Here is a 17,386-nt window from a genome sequence, read left to right on the forward strand (position 1 = left end):
TTTATGTACTCTACATAAACCAATAAGTGGAGGAAGTTTAAAACACAACTGAGTTACAAGAAATTAAATGGATCTTGCACTTCAATGCACATACTGCACCATGTCTTAATGAATCTTTCACTGTTTCATGATTTGCAACTACAGGTGCACTAATCACATGCTTTTACTTAAATACTGCAGTTCTAATACAGAGAATCACTAGCCTGAAGAAGCCTTAAGGTGCAAGTTTTTACTAACAACACAACTTTTGGATACTGCTGAAGACTTATTTTTAACTTCTTGTATTTAACTTTTGGATTTTGGATTTGCAGAAAAGTGATTTTTAACATTTTATTAATAAAGCTACTTTTAACTTTAGATGTGGTTCCAATTTTTCTACTTTCTGCATTATTCCTGTTTTGTTTGTCAAGCCGGATTCATTGTTTCAGCAACCACTTTTTACTTCATGGCTGTGTAAGCTTGGTGACAGCATGTATGCACCATTGTATGGACCTGAAGCAACATCCTACAGTATATTTGTGCAAACCATATTAGAAATGTTATTTTTTTCTGTTAAGCATATTTGCACACTACAGCGCAAAGCGTAAACATGCCAAAATTGTTAAAAAAAATCTTACTTATTTTATATATTCCTTTCCTTTTTTCAGACATCCACAATGTACCTTTTGCATATATATATATATATATATATATATATATATATATATATATATATATATATATATATGTCTGTGAGCTAACATTTTCTGGGGAGTTATGTCCATATTTCTGGACATTTACATCCCCTTCTGTCCGTGTAGACTCCTGTATGTGGAAAAATTCTGCATACACTGCAGACACTGACATGGGGTCTACACGGAGAGACAGGTACATATCGCAGAGGCTACCCCTATTCTGGTACAGGCTCACCATCCATGTAAAGCAGAGTTCCTTCCTAACCTAATTCAAGTGTAACTTGGAGACCTGGATGAAGAACAAGAAAATCACCACTGGTTTGGCACCTATGTATCTAGTGGACTCAGGCAGCCTATGAATGGTTCATAGCTCAGGCCTCTACTTGTAAGCATTGTATTTCTCAAACTCCTGCTTGAACTACCAAGGGTGCACGAACTTGGCTGAGATTTGAAATGCATGACTAGGCTTAAAAAGGCCTCAGTGGTTGTTAGCCTACTACACACATATAAACCTATCAACAACAGCTGGTAGAATTATCTGTCCACTAACAAACACCTTTCTAGCATTCTAGTGTTCCAAAAAATTGGATTGGCAAAACTATGCAGCAAAGGTTACTTTCACTGCTAATTATAGCAATATGGAGTCACAGTCAAACTGAATAGTCAATCTCAACTGTCAAGGTGGTTGCTCAACAGTTACAAGAAGCTCTTTTTGTAAAAAAAAAATAATTTATGTTGATTATAACTCTGCCTGTAGGAGCATTGAGGTACTTCAGATTTTAAGTATTGACAAAAGGACACACAAAGTTATTTATGCTGTTACAACTCAATATGACTGGAAAAATAGAAGCAGCTCTCTTCTCCCACCCCATCTTGCACTGCAAAGCTATATAGTTCAGTGAAATTATTGTCACTCTGTCAGAGTAATATTAGGTCTGGGCATACTATTGTTCCTGCAGGAGTGCAGGAGAAGAAAATGAACTTACTAGAATTGACTTGTATCAATTACAAGACCGTTGGAGTAGTCAGGCATACACCATGTACACCACGGTGTACACATTTTTAAATAATGTAGTTAGTGCTATATGTTTCACTATAATATAAATCAAACAGTTCTAACATGTTTACTTTAATTTTGTATTCTTAAGTTTAAGATCTTGTTAAATGACTTTCTTTGACTGCCAGACTGTCTTTTTCTTTTTTTCTTCTATTTATTTAATTTATTACTTATTAGACACACTCTCCTCCCTATCCTTTGACTTTCCCACTATCGCCTGGTTTAAAAGCTATTTATCTGATAGACAGCAAGCTGTTCAATGGCAAGCTGAGCTATCACCCCTACTACCCACCTCCATAGGTATACTCAAAGGTCAATACTTGGCCCACTACTTTTCTCCATTTTCACAAATAACCTATGCACCTCCACCAAACAAGCCACATTAGTACAGTACGCAGATGCTTCTACACTTATCTGCACTGCCCCATCTCCTACCTCCCTACAGCACGTAGCCCAAGAATCCCTTTCTTCTGTAGAAAGTTGGATCACTGACATCCAACTAATTCTCAACCGTAAGAAAACAAAACTTCTCTTATTTGCTCCTAATAAATCCAAATCTTCTCCCCTAAACTTCAGTATCACTTCTAGAGATGGCACTGTAATCTCCCCTTCAACCCACACAAAACTCTTAGGGGTAGGAATAGACAAAAACCTGTTCTTTGATACACACATAGCTCAAACTATCCAAAAGGTCCACAAAAAATGGGTACTCTATGTAGACAGAAAAACTTTCTCACTGATAAAGCAAGAATCACCATAGCCCAAACTCACCTCTTGTCCACACTTAACTATGCAGCGCCTATTCTAACCCACATTAGAAAAACTGATCTGGCTACATTTGAGGTATGCTACAACAAAATTGCCAAATTTGCTAACAACTCTCCATTTAGAACTCATCACTGCCAAGCACTAAGAGACCTTCAATGGCTTGAATTCTCTCAATTGTTAATTTACCAGCAGCTAACCTGTGCTTTTAACATCCTAAATTTCCCAAACAAAACTCCAATACTAAAACAACTACTAACCCAACACTTCACTAGTCGCCTGCTTCGGTCTTCCAATAAACCACTCCTCAGTATTACTATCGCCAATAATACTGCTGGCAAAGCTCTATACTCCCACAAAATAGCCAAAAACTGGAACAATCCCTGCCCCACCATAACCTCCACAAAAACAACCACTCAATTCAAAAAGCGACTCAAATCTCATCTTAAGAAAACATGGATCTGCCCATGTATTACATGACAACCCATCTTCCACCTACTGGCACTCCTCCATATTTCTGCATATACTTTTGAAATGATGTTATGTTTTGGAAACTGTTGCAATGACTGTATATACTTTGTTTTTAACTATTGTGTATGCCACTACCTTTAGATAAATTATACTTTGTAAAATTAATGTGCATGACACTACCTAGGATAATTTTATATCTATGACTTATGTCATTTGTTAACATGTAACCTGTGGAGCTTTTCTCCCCGGGACTCCACTAAAAATGGACTTGGTCCAGTTGGATTATCCCGGTTAACAAATGTAAAATAAATAAATTAAATAAATAAATAATTTATTTATTGCATAATTCTGTTATTTCATGAATTTTCTTTCTCCAGTACTAAAAATGTATTCTTTCCACAAGCATGCACTATCTGGATTGGGGAGAGGGTGCTAATCTTGAAGGGGAGAGGGTTATGTTCTGGAAGATGATATACAATTACAGAAAACCTGGCCTTGAAAACATTGTACTCACTTACACAGGATAATTAACGCATATTCAGCTGTACTGAAAAAGTTTATTTTTCAAATGTGTTATTTTTTAAGTGTTGTTTTCATTAGGTTTATGAGTTTTTGTACATCTCTAAACTATTGTGATATGCTAAATATGGTAAGGGGTATACACATTACAGTTGGTTTGCATTCATCTCAAAGAGAATATATGCTTTTCATAATGCACACATCGGGTACTAAAAGAACTGGCTTGATTGCACAGAGGCAAGGCATCTGTTTGTGTCACCACTGACTTGAGTCTGGGAATGGACTTGGGCCATTGGTAGAGTTGGTCAGAGGGAATAGGATGGAAGTGGCTGACAATCAGGTCTCTTACCCTGCAGGGATAGCTGAGAAGGAGTCATCACCTGTGAGACTTATGGTGAGGACCAGGAACCTCACAGGCTAACTATAGCTTAAGGTGGGAGTAACACAATTTCCTATTCTCAGTGGGTGGATGTGTACATCAAACATGTTGCACCACTGAATATTGCTCATACTATTTGGGAATATGAATGTCTGACAGTACATGATGTTTTGTGATATCTTATCTGTTGCTCCCCATAGAGTCATCCCTTCCTATCTAAATGACTTTGCTGTAAGGCTCATTCTCTGAGTACTCAGGTGGCCTGCTCAATTAAGGGGTACATATGGGATTTTCCAAAAGGAGCTGTAAGGGCCCTCAAGGAGAATGTTGAAGGATATACCCCCTGCAGAACTGTTAAAAATGATGGGTTTCATGATTCTGAAGGACTGACTTCACATCTGCAAATTTAATGTATATCCATTTTCTTCTACCAATCATGTACTCACTGTCTTGTTTACTGTTCCATTTATCATAGCTACCTTACTATTTGTAAGGGTGGCTGGCACCTTTTTTCCCTTTGAAATGAGTCAAGGGAGCACTTAGTCACCCTTAGGTATGGTATTATGGAAGATACCTTCCACATGTAATTGTTAATTGGAGATGTGCTTACATCAGGAAGCATTGTGTATTTTAACAGATGCAATGTGATTTCTTTCTTTGAATTGTGCAGCAATATTTCAAATTCTTATTATTATTGACACGCTCATGTGTCTCACTGTTATAAAATAAGCAACTCCTGTAACTCCTTGAGTTCAAATGAAAGTAGAATGTGATTTACTTATTTACTGCTAAAGTAGAGCTGGGTTTGATTACCCCTTTTCAGAGGAGACCCAGGGAGAAAAGCTCTTACATTATAAATGCATGAAAAGTTTAAATTACAAAGTGGTATGCAAGTTATTATCAGAATATACAACAAGATAAAGTTACAACATGATCTACACAAGTTATAGACACTTTGGAGTGATAATACAGACAATAGCTATTGATGAGACAATAATTTTTGTGAGTGCAGTCAGACTGATTTTCTAGAGTACCCGCCATGTTAGATATGTAAAACTGAAGCAAGTGAGGAAGAAAAATAGTTATTATTTATAGCATAGTAAATAGGAGTAAGAAAATATGAGCAAGTCATCCTAAGATTATTTAGAGGTTGATTAGACTTAACTTAGTAACTCTACTAGAGAGAGATAGCAGCTGAACTACGGAGATAGATTAAGGAGTACATTACTATAAAGTGGGACCTATCTTAGAATCCATACTGGAAAGTTAAAGTTAGTGATCTAAGGAGGAACAGCATATATGGGATAGATGAATCTTAGAAACTATACTAAGAAGTTCAATGCAGTGACCTAAAGAGAGACTGCTTTATATGGCATAGATTGGTAATGACATTGGAGGGTTATTAAGGTGAGGGGTTAAGAATGTTGGGTTATTAAAAGTAGCATGATTGGGATAATCCAGGAGGGGAACAAAACCAAAACCAAAACAGTTTACTAGGTGTTGTTTTGAAAGATTGTAGATTTTCATTTTATTACAGTATAAGGGAAGAATGTTCCATATTTTGGAGATGTCATTTCAAGTCAGTCAATATGACTGGAAAAATAGAAGCAGCTCTCTTCTCCCACCCCATCTTGCACTGCAAAGCTATATAGTTCAGTGAGATTTTTGTCACTCTGACAGAGTAATATTAGGTCTGGGCATACTATTGTTCCTGCAGGAGTGCAGGAGAAGAAAATGAACTCATTAGAATTGGCTTGCATCTCCTGCTGAACTGAGGGATTTGCTTGTTGTAAGAAGTTTTTACTTGGAGCAAAGGATTCTTTGTGGGGAATAGTTATGTAGAATTTTCTGCAGGGCAGGGCATTTAGTGGGTTTATGAAATAGATTAGAGTCCACTTTTAATTGAGAGTGAGTGAGGTCATGATTTAGTTCAAACCAGTTCAGTTGTTTGAAGGGTATGCAGTGATGTGATCTGTATGACTGGTAATGAACTTATCTATCTTATTGTAGCATGCCTCAAGTTACATACTATCCTGAAAAGCTCTTAAAGGAATGACTGCTAAAACACTTAGTAAGCTAATGATTGTTGATCCCATCTTCACTATCTGTCAATTTACATTTCTCACTTGGCTTTGCAAGCTCCCTTAGGTTTGTGGTTATATTCAACCTCTGCCACACAAAGGATAAGGCAGTAGCAAGTAAAAACCCCTTTCAGCTTTATTGTGATTGTCATATGAATTGATTTATGCTGTCTTTATAATATGGCAAATTTTCTTTCCTAACTGGCTTTTTCAGGTCTTAGTGTCTGTGACGATAGGAGGTACTACCAGCACAGCTAGCTGGAATCTTGTAAATAATTATGTGTCATTTGTGAATATCAAACTGATTTATACAAGATGCTTGTGTTACAAATGTATTAGAACTGTATGTTATGTGTATATTAAACTGATTTATACAGATGTTTGTGCTGAAAAGGTACTTGTAAAATGCTTGTGTTTGAAATGTATCCACAGTGTGCCCTACTGGAGAAAACAGAAATGTGCATGCACAATTGAAACTGTTTAAATGTATGTGTTTTAACAGATGAAACTGGAAGGTTGACCTCAGTCCAGAAAACTTTAAAATATATCTGAAATGAAATCACTTTATAGGCTTGGCCATAAAGATGTTATCTCACAGATTTCAATGCAGCCAGAGATACAGTCTGTCCTATTAAGCATTCTGTATTGTCTTTGGGGTGAAAAAATTGCCACTCAGGAAGAGTGGAAGTATTTAATTGTTTTACAACCTCCAGAAGCTCAACAGATCTGAGTAAAGTTCTTGTGTGTGTATTTTTTTACATGTAAGTGCTAAAATCCTGGTAGTTTCCAGGGTTGATTGTGCTGTGGGAAACATAGTCAGATGACCAGATGGATGTGATGTTATTCTGTATAGAAATAATGTTTTAATATTACAGGAGACTGATGTCTCAGGAGCATTCTGTATTTTGTCTTGGGCCTGACAACAAGAAGGACCATTCATCACATCATCTGCTTTGCTCTATGAAGTACATTATTAGGGAAAAGTATAATTCTCTTAGATTCAGTCAGGAATACAGTGAAGGTTAGTTTAGATATTGTATTTCTTTATTTGTCTGAGCCTGTCCTTCAATGTTATTTTAAATATTTCCTGTGATTTGAACTCTGATGTCACTGTGAATATATACTTAGTATTTTCTTGTTCTTGTATTATTTATTATTAAATGTATTTAAAGCTTTCATTGTTGCTGATCTTTGTAGAGATATTTAAGTTTTGAGGGTACTTGCATATTTATTTGGTGTCACTGTGTGGGCCACTCCTAAAAGCCTTGCTCTTGATCAAACTACCATTTTAAGGTAGCTGGCAGAAGTGTCTGGCAGCAGTCATAACTACCTTATAGTCTAGGCAGAAGGGGGCATAGCTAGTAAACCTGTGCCAGCCTTTCCCAGGTGTGTGTGTGTGTGTGTGTGTGTGTGTGTGTGTGTGTGTGTGTGTGTGTGTGTGTCTGTATGCATCAAATCTCAAAAAGTGTGTGTGTCAGCTACTTGAGCAGGGACACGAAGCACTGGTTGGACAGAGAGGCTACTGGAGGTCTTGGCTTGGACACTGGGCTGAGATATCAACTCTATAGCTGTGCCAGTGGAGAGTCTTATTGATGATCTGGAGAAAGAGGGAGAAACCAGCCTCAGACTGACTGTGTTCCCCATATGTTCTTAAGGGAAATTGTGCTTGATGCATCTGGAGATACTGTGTGTGTATCTGTTATCCTCCCAGTGAATGTCCTCCACTGATGCCAGTGGTGAGGATTGAGGCTCCTTGATTACTGGTCCAGAGGTGGAGGGTCATCATAGTGTCTACTTGCTTAAATAAATTTCATTGTACTGTGGTGCAAAATCAAAACATAAATTAATAAGCACATAAGAACATGCCACAATATGTTTTATACAAATCTGAAGTAAGGAGGACAAGTATTTCATTTCACTGATGTGAATTAGTACATGCAAACATTTTTTAGATCAGCATTATTACTCACAGTCTCTGCTAATAATTAATTGAAAGTGACTTCATCCACATCACTTTTATAGTCAAACTGAGTACAATGTCTATCAAGCTTTAAAGCATACAAATACACAGATTCACCTTCCTGAGGGTGTGAATATCCTAAGAAAATGAAAGTAAAGGTATGTTTAGGAAACTGTACGCTGTCATTGCAGCTGTTTTTTTTTTTATTTCATGAGTTTTGAAGAAGTCCAAGCACTGGCTGTGGACAAAAGCGCTTAACTTACATTTAACAAACTTTTCATACTTCAGTTCAGATGTACTGGATTTTTTTTTTACTTCCTGCATCATTTTCTTAGTGAGGGCAATAGTGTGGACCATGCTTTTTTGTGAGACTCATCTTCCTGGTTGTATGCCTTCATTTTTTTTTTTTTTTTTGCTTTGCTTTTGCATCCCTACAACCAGTGAGACTACTAGTGCCATTTTCTGAGGCACTGTTTTAAAAATTACAGTGCTAAAGTCAAAGATATAAAGGTGGCAAGATATAGCTGCATAGCATTGTCTATGTTATTTTAAAAGGTTACGCTGTTACTCTGAGACTAGCTTTAGTGTAAGATATCATGGCAGACTCAGCAATAATTATTCTTATGCTTTTAATTAACTATGTGATAAGTGTGTTTAAAGTATCTGAGGATTAAAGGCACAAGAGAATTCTATACACCCAGTAAAATTGCCACAACAAGAAATTATGCATCATGCATGTATGGTCTTATTCATAGACTCATAGAATATACAAGTCGCCGGGCCATGTGACCATTTACACCTCACCAGTACTCACAAGTAGATCTTACTTAGGCGTGATAGGCAAGTTATGCCAGGAGTGAATTTGTGACTACCCATCCTATTGTTTAACTCCTTTTTAAAGGAAGATATTATGTCACATTGTTGTATGTGGAGTGGAAGCTTATTCTAGAGAAAGGGCAGTCATTGTATGATGAATCTGTCTGTCCACTCTGATCTGTTTATTTCCTGAAGTAGGTTCTGATCTCTTGTCCTAGTGTTGGCTGGACTGTTTGATTTGTAAATATATAAGACATCTTCCATTGCTAGTTCCCTAATGGATTAAAAAGTAAGGCATGGATCACCCCTAATGAATTTACACAATGTTGAATACATGGACAAAGCCTCCAGCCTATCCAGGTAGCTCTAGTCTTCTCATCCACGATCTTTTCTTGCTAGAAACCTTTGGACCTTTCCAATTACTTGATGTTTCTCCCACAAAGGTTCCATTTATTTTATTTTGTTTTATTTATCTTGTTGACCCAAGTAAAGCATTAATCTCCATGGGCCTTTTTCAGACTCAGCCTGGGAGTGCTGTCTGCTTAAGTAACTTGCTCAGAGTCACACAGTTAGCAATGAAGGCTGAGGGAATCAAAACCTGGGCCACTGGACCACAGAAAACAACTCATTAACATCTTCTTAATCCTCTGTGACAACTGCCAGACAATTGTATTATATTGTATTATATGATGGGCCTGATCAGTGCAGAATACAGAGGGGTAAGAAGTTCTTTTGATCTAGAGAAGATACCTCATGCCTTAGTACAGCCTACTACTTGATATGGCTTCATCTAGACTTCCTAGTAGTAAAACTTCAATTTAAGTGCCTGCTTCTATTGAATACTGTGTTGTACAGTGCTGGTATGTCTGTAGCTGCTTCATTTTACCTGTGCTGATTCACACTGCAAATTTAGGTGCCTCCTGTTCTAGCTGAAGTAGTGCTGGGAAATATAATTGCATTTTGTTTGGTTTATGTATGAGCAATTCTGGCATATATTTTGAATGAATATAGTTAAGGATGTTCTTTGCATTTTGCTGCAGTACAATTCAGATTTTTTTTATTTGATTTTAAAACAACAAATAAACAAATCAATTATAAAACAAACAACTATTTGCTTAGGTCCACAGCTGATTATTACATCAAAGTTATACATATCAACAACAATTAATATTTCTCAAACAAGTATTTAAGTTTAAGCCAAGATTTATATGAATGTGTAATATTATAAGTTCTCATCTTTATAGTATGCAATTCATTACTGCAAACAATTTTTGCTATACTAATAAGTTCAACACTAGAAGGATTAACTTTATTTTTCCAATTTTTAGAAATTACCTCTCTGGCTATAGCAAGAATAGACCAAAGAAGAAGCACTTCAGTTTTTGGAATTATTTCAAGAATTGGAGTATTAAATAAAACTAAAGATTTAGAAATATTGCATTTATCTGACCAGAGAGCCTGAATAAAGTTATTTCTTTCTTTCCAAAAAGGGGGGATGACTTCAAATTCATATACCATATGTGTCCAATCAGCTATTATTTCAGAATCACATCTCCAACATTTAATTCTATTTGATTTATACATAATTGTAATTTTGTTAGTGACAAAGGCTCTGTATAAAAATTTCCAAGTGAACTTTTTCAAATATAATGAAGGTGTAGTTGTATCTGTACATTTTAATATTATTTTCTTGTATTCCTCAGAGAAGTCTTCATTACTAATTTTTGAGGAGTAGTTCATATAGAAATTGTCTAAATATGTGAACTCTAACTTAAGAACTTTATACATTTGTGACAAATATGATTTATTTTTTTGTTTTGCATTACTATTGATATTTATTAAGATTTCCAATAATTTGGGGAACAATTTCTTATCTAGGTTAAATATGTTATTAATCTCTGTATTCAAAAAGTCTCTAAACATTTGTACAATTAACCAATTCTCAAAATGTTGATTGCATTTGGACCTTAAATTTTCAACAGTATATATATATATATATATATATATATATATATATATATATATATATATATATATATATCAGTACCATTTAAGAATTGATACCAATAAATTAAGTTACATTGTTTTTTTAGTACTAGCATTTTGTTGAAGTTATGTGTTTCTAAGCTGTCATTTGTATATGTAATTGGAAATATACAATATTACATTTTAATAAAATGGTTAGAATATGTGAACTTTTGGAAAGAGGAAATGATGTTATTTAAATAGGGAGTCTGAGAAGAGGGTGCAATTCCATTTACACAAAAATATTTTAATAACCAGATAAAACTGTTAGGGACTATTGGTTTATGACTGGTTGTGATATATTTATTATTTACTAATAACATTTTTGATGTATTTGTTTTCCTTTTGAATCATAAGATGAATTTATCCACAATGCTATAACTTTTATAATTCTTGAAGTAGCATGCTATTGAATATCAGGGAATCCTATTCCAACATTATCCCGACTTTTCTGTGCCAATCAGAGGAAACTCTTGGTTTATACGGATGCTAAAAAAATGAAGTAGAATATTATTTACCTTCTTCATCAATTTCTTTGTGGAGATAGTACTAAATATTGTATGACAAACAATATTTAGGGAGAATTACCATCTTAATAAGCATTAACCGTTTTTCCATGGTAAAGTAGAATTTGCTCCAGTTTGTGACTAAACTTAAAATTTTATCAACAACCTGTTGAAAGTTTGTTTGTTTCATTTCTTTACTATTAGACATAATGGTTATACCAAGGTATTTCATTTGATTGCTATTCCAATTGAAGTTTTTTTGCATGGTTTTTAATTTTTTTATTAATAATGATCTTGTTTTATTACAATTAAATCTTAAGTTCGAGATTTCTTCAAACTGACTAATAGAACTAATTATATTTCTAATGAAGTGTCTATATTTCCTATTGTTAGTAAAATATCATCAGTAAAGAGTTGAATATTTAGTTCAAAATCTTCTATTTTGATACTATTAATGTTCTTATTGGATCTAATACTATTAGCAAAGGGTTCTATAGCTAATGCAAAAAGTAAAAGTGATAATGGACAGCCTTTTTTGTGACTTTTTGTAATTTAAAGTAAATAGAAAGAAAAAAACTATTTTAACATAATCACAAGAGTTATTGTATAACTTAGAAATTAATGCAATTAGCTCAGGTGAGAAATTATTAACTGTTTTAAACAGGTATGACTAATTAACAAAAAAAGCCTTATCTCAGTTGAAACTAAAGATAGAAAGTTCTTTTTTTAGTTTTGTTTGTATAGTCTATTAATGTATGTATTCTTATTATATTATCCTGTACTTGTCTATTTAAAATAAAATCAGTTTGATCATTGATAATTACTTTAGGTATAACTAGATTAATTGTGTTTGCTAATAGGGACATGAAGTAGAATCCTTATCTTGTTTTAAAAGAGGTGATATAATGGAATATTTCAATGATGGGGTGACTTTAACAGTTGCTTTTATTTCTCTATAGACCTTATCTAATATTTTAACTGCATCATCTGGTAGCATTTTGTATAGTTCTGATATAAGGCCATCAAAGTCCGGTGACTTATTATTTTTTTAACTTTTTATATAATCTTTTAATTCTGTTAAAGGAGTGGTCTACCAAATTTGTATTTGTTCACTTATTTTATTATTTATATTTTCCTTAGAAAAGTTACAACTATATCATCATTATCTAGGTTATTTGTATTATTATTTATATTTTCATAAAATATTTTAAAGCCCTCAAGAATACCTTTAATATCTGTTCTTCTTTCTTTTTTTGTATTCATATGTGTTATAATTTTTTTGATATGATTTAGTTTATTCATTTTCTTTGATCGAAGAGCAAGTTTATGCAAGCTTAAAGAGTTTGCTAAAATGCCTGAAGTTTAGGTTTTTTCCAGGTTTATTGAAACTTTATAATTTAGGCGGTAGTCTAACACCGAAAGTGTGATAAGAGACCTTGGGACACAGGTGGACAGTAGTCTGTCCTTTGATAATCACATCGCCACAGTAGTCAGGAAATCCTTCTATGAGGCACACTTCAAAACAAAAGGTTTCTCATTCAGGAAAAAAGAGGTCATTGTACCCCTCTACTCGTCACTCATTAGACCCATTATAGAGTACAACGCCTCTTTTGGTATGTACCTCACAAGACATCTACAGCAACTGGAAAGGCCACAGAAATACCTCACAAAGAGGATTACTGGCCTCAAACAGATGCCCTATGCAGACCATCTCAAAAAACTACAGCTTTACTCAGTCACATATCACCTACTCAGAGGCAATCTCTGCCTAATATACAAAGCTATGTCAAACCCAGAGCTGTTGGACATGCTCTACTTAAAGAAATCCCAATTCCTCCAAGCTACATGCTCTAGGGACCTAAAACTTGTCACCACAATAAACAGAGCATGCTAGAGGGATAGATTCCTGTCCCAGAGACTTCCCATACTCTGGAACAAACTACCTAACTATATCAGAAACAAAGTAAACGTTGAATTCAACTGCTGCGCTATCTTCCCTGTAACAACGTTGCACACAGAGGAAATGCAGTGCAGTCTCCAATATACTAGATTTTATTACTGTTACAACTTCATAATACAAATAAATATAGATAAATAAAAATTTCCAGACGTTTAAAAGAAAATTAAAGCACAAATGAGTTAAGCGCTTTCACCTACTCAATGTAGGCTTCTTCAGAACTGTGCTCTTTCGTTACTGTTGCATTTAAATAACTTTTTTGGTGCCATTTTCTATATAAAACCCTTAAAGTTATACTGTTCTATTTAATAATTTGTGCAAATAACAATGAAAATAAAAATAATAACTGAAACTTCATTAAATTGCCTAAATCTTCATTATAAAATGTACTCCATTAATACTATTAAAATAATATATAAAAATATGTAAATATACAAAATATACTAAAAATGTTTAGTAATAGTCTAAAAACATTCTCTAAAGAAATATATATATGATCCCATGTTAAATTACTGCATCAGCGCTAACCCATCACCTTATGGGTATATCTAACAATACTATTTCTTACTTTTTCTATGTAATATGACTTCTACACATTTTCCTAACTATAACATCTCCACTGATATTAATGTTACACTTCAATCAGTTTCTTGATGCCCTTTTAATAAGTATAGGTTTTAAAGATATATTATCATTCAACCCTGGTGTGGTTGATGCATCCGTATATAGTTGCCACCACACCTCTTTATAACTTAATATATCCTTTCTGTTACCTCCCCTAGGGTTATGTTTAATTTGTTCCAATATTACAAATTTGAATTTGTGTTCTTCCCCAAACTTCTCAATGTGTCTGTATAAGGCATTGTTGCTGTCTTTCTTCCTTATACTGTACAAGTGGTCATAATTTTTTTGAAGGCTCTCTCAGTTTTTCCTATGTAATATCCAGTACATATTCCACATTTAGCCATGTAATCACAAAACTGGTATTACAATTCCCCAATTTAAACTTGATTTTAGTTTTATTAATATTTTCCAGTGATATCTCACAATCCTCCATAATGACCCCACACTGATTACAATTGCCACATTTAGTAGTTGTTCTTACAGAAGTATCACTAATTCTGCTCTGATTCCCTGTTGTTCCTTTCTCCAATAACCTCTTTAGATTATATCCCATTTTATATACAAATTGTGGTTTTTCTCCTACATATTTAGCCAAATTCTCATCCACCATAAATATCTTCCAATATGTTTCCATGATCTTCTTAATTTGATGTACATAAGGAGTATATTCCAAAACACATGCACGTTGGTATCTGTCTATATTCTTGGATGAATTTGTCTCTGTATGTAATCCACTAATTTGTTTTGAACTTCCTAATAGTGGCACATATTTTTTACCCCATTGTTGGATGACATATTGTTTAACATCCCTCATCATCTTTTTGTCATATTTCCTTTCCTCAAATAATTCTGTTACATAATCCATTTCCTTTATCATTTCCTCTTGTCTTGAAGTCATCCAGGCTACCCTTATGCACTGTCCTTTATATATGTTATATAATAATTTTTTTAGGGTGATTGCTTGTGTATTGCAGATAATCATTGGAAAAAGTATTTTTCCGAAATATACCTGACTTAAATCCTCTATTGTCATGTGATATAAATTTGTCTAAATAAGCTATACCATTTTTACTTACTGAGTGTGTAAACCTTAAGAATTCACTGCTTGAATTTATAAAAGTAATAAATGTATTCAATTCATCCATACCACCTTTCCACAAGATGTATATATCATCTAAAAATCTGGTGTAATGTATCACATGTTTAAACAAGGTGTTAGGGAATAACATAGCCTCTTCCCAATCTAACATAACTAAATTTGCAAATATTGGTGCACTAGCCGAGCCCATTGCTACACCCCTACTTTGTCGATAATATTCACCTTCATAATATATATAATTATGTTCCAGAACTAATGACATACAATCCATTATCAAACATGTCTTGTCCCAATCAATGTTTGTGTATTTCCTTATACTGTTACAAAACATTTCTAATCCCAGATATTTGGGAATACAAGAAAATAAATCTATAACGTCAATAGTAATGAAAGAGCACAGTTCTGAAGAAGCCTACATTGAGTAGGTGAAAGTGCTTAACTCATTTGTGCTTTCATTTTCTTTTAAACATCTGGACATTTTCATTTATCAATATTTATTTGTATTATAAAGTTGTAACAGTAATAAAATCTAGTATATTGGAGACTGCACTGTGTTTCCTCTGTGTGCAACGTTGTTACAGGGAAGATACCTAACTATATCAGACAAAGCTCCTCATTAGCACTCTTCAAGAAAAATGTTGATGATTGGATGGCAGATGGAAAATTCACCCCGGGGATCCTTCTGTGGCTCTGTTCGACAGAGGCACAGGAAAATTATTTTTTTGGGTGGTGAAATCCAGGGTACCATTTGGCTAGGCTTATATAGGCCCTAGGGCTAATAGCCTAGTACCTACCTATGAACCTATGAATCAAATTTTGTATTTCAGTTTTTAAGTTCAGAATGGCCGATGGTGTCATTTGATTTTAGATTTAACTTTAGTGTGTCTTTTTTCACCTGTAGAGTATTCAATTCTCTGTCCCATTCTCTTGTTTTACTAATATACCAGGTTGTAAAAACAGAATCCAGCAGTCAGTTCCAACACAAGGGCTCCAAAATTCCATGTTTATTTTGAAACCTATTGTAAAACTTGCCAAAAAACAAACCAACTATTCAACATAACACTAAATGGTTGAGGGTTTTTGTCTTAATGAATTGACATAATCAAGGGTTCTGATTATGTCAATTCATTAAGACAAAAGTGCTAAACTGTTCAGTGGTATGTTGAATAGTTTGTTTTTTGGCAAGTTTTACAACAATTTTCAAAATAAACATGGAATTTTGGAACCCTTGTGTTGGAATTGACTGCTAGATTCTGTTTTTTTTTTTTATTGGAGTTAATGTGTTTTCAGTGCTCAGGCTTTTTTTGGATGTTTATTTCTTGGAACTATTTGATCTCTTTAACATACTAATTCTTGCATTCTTTGATTTTAATAATGTATACTGGTAATCTCCTGTGACATATTAAATTGTCAGTTTTTAAAATAATATTAAAGATTATACCATTATAATCGACATGAAACTATTGAAACTTCTCTGATATGTGATAACAGATTGTATGAGACAAAAATTCAATCAATATTTTTGTGTTCCATATCTATATGAATAATGGGTAATTCAAGTGAATTTGTTTTCCTTAGCTCATATATATCCTTTAAATTCATTAGATTTACAAAATGTGTTAATTGTTTGGCTGAAGATGTGATTCTCAGTTTCTATCTGCAGTGGAATATTTGTCTGACAAAATACAATTAAAATCACCAGCCATTGGGACTTCACATTCATGTAATAGGCTATAGTGTCTAAATATTTTTTTTACATCTTTAGCTCCAACTCCTGGAATCCAATAACAGTTCACCAATGTATATATTTTTCTGTTTCATGCAATAATAACAATGCTTAACATACCATTTTTATCAACATAGGTATCTTTTACTTTAGACATTGCTGTTGAGTTCTGGTGAGTTCTTCCATAAAATGAGGGTTCCTCTTCTTTTACCTCAAAAGCCAGAAGCTGCTAAAACCAAATAATTATTTCATGAAAGTTTATTTACATCTTTAGTAAGTAAATGTTTTTCCTGTAGAAATACTACTTGATCTTTATGTAATTGCAAGATGCCCCTCTTTACTGGATTATTCAATAAATTAATATTAATAGATATGCTTTTAAAATCAGATATTTATATAAGTGAGGAAAAGAAACACAGGTATAATGAAATCACATTTATGTATGGAACTTATATGCATTATATATAACAATATGAAATCTTCAGCTAGGGACAAAATTTTTGAAACAAATAAAAAATTACCTAATGATATAACCCTAAAACATTTTACCATGGAAGAACATATTGCTGGTTTGTTAAAAAAGGTGAACAAACTACCTCTCAAACTCTCCATTAAACTAACAATGCTTAGCTCATGCATCTGATTCATATTAATGTGTCTCATATTTTTAGTATGCATCATCTTAAAAAAGCCCATGAGTGAGTTATTATGAATAAGAAAGGTTAAA

This window comes from Protopterus annectens, chromosome 4.part0, assembly GCF_019279795.1.
Source record: "Protopterus annectens isolate FY-2018-M chromosome 4.part0, PAN1.0, whole genome shotgun sequence".
Taxonomy (NCBI): Eukaryota; Metazoa; Chordata; order Ceratodontiformes; family Protopteridae; genus Protopterus; species Protopterus annectens.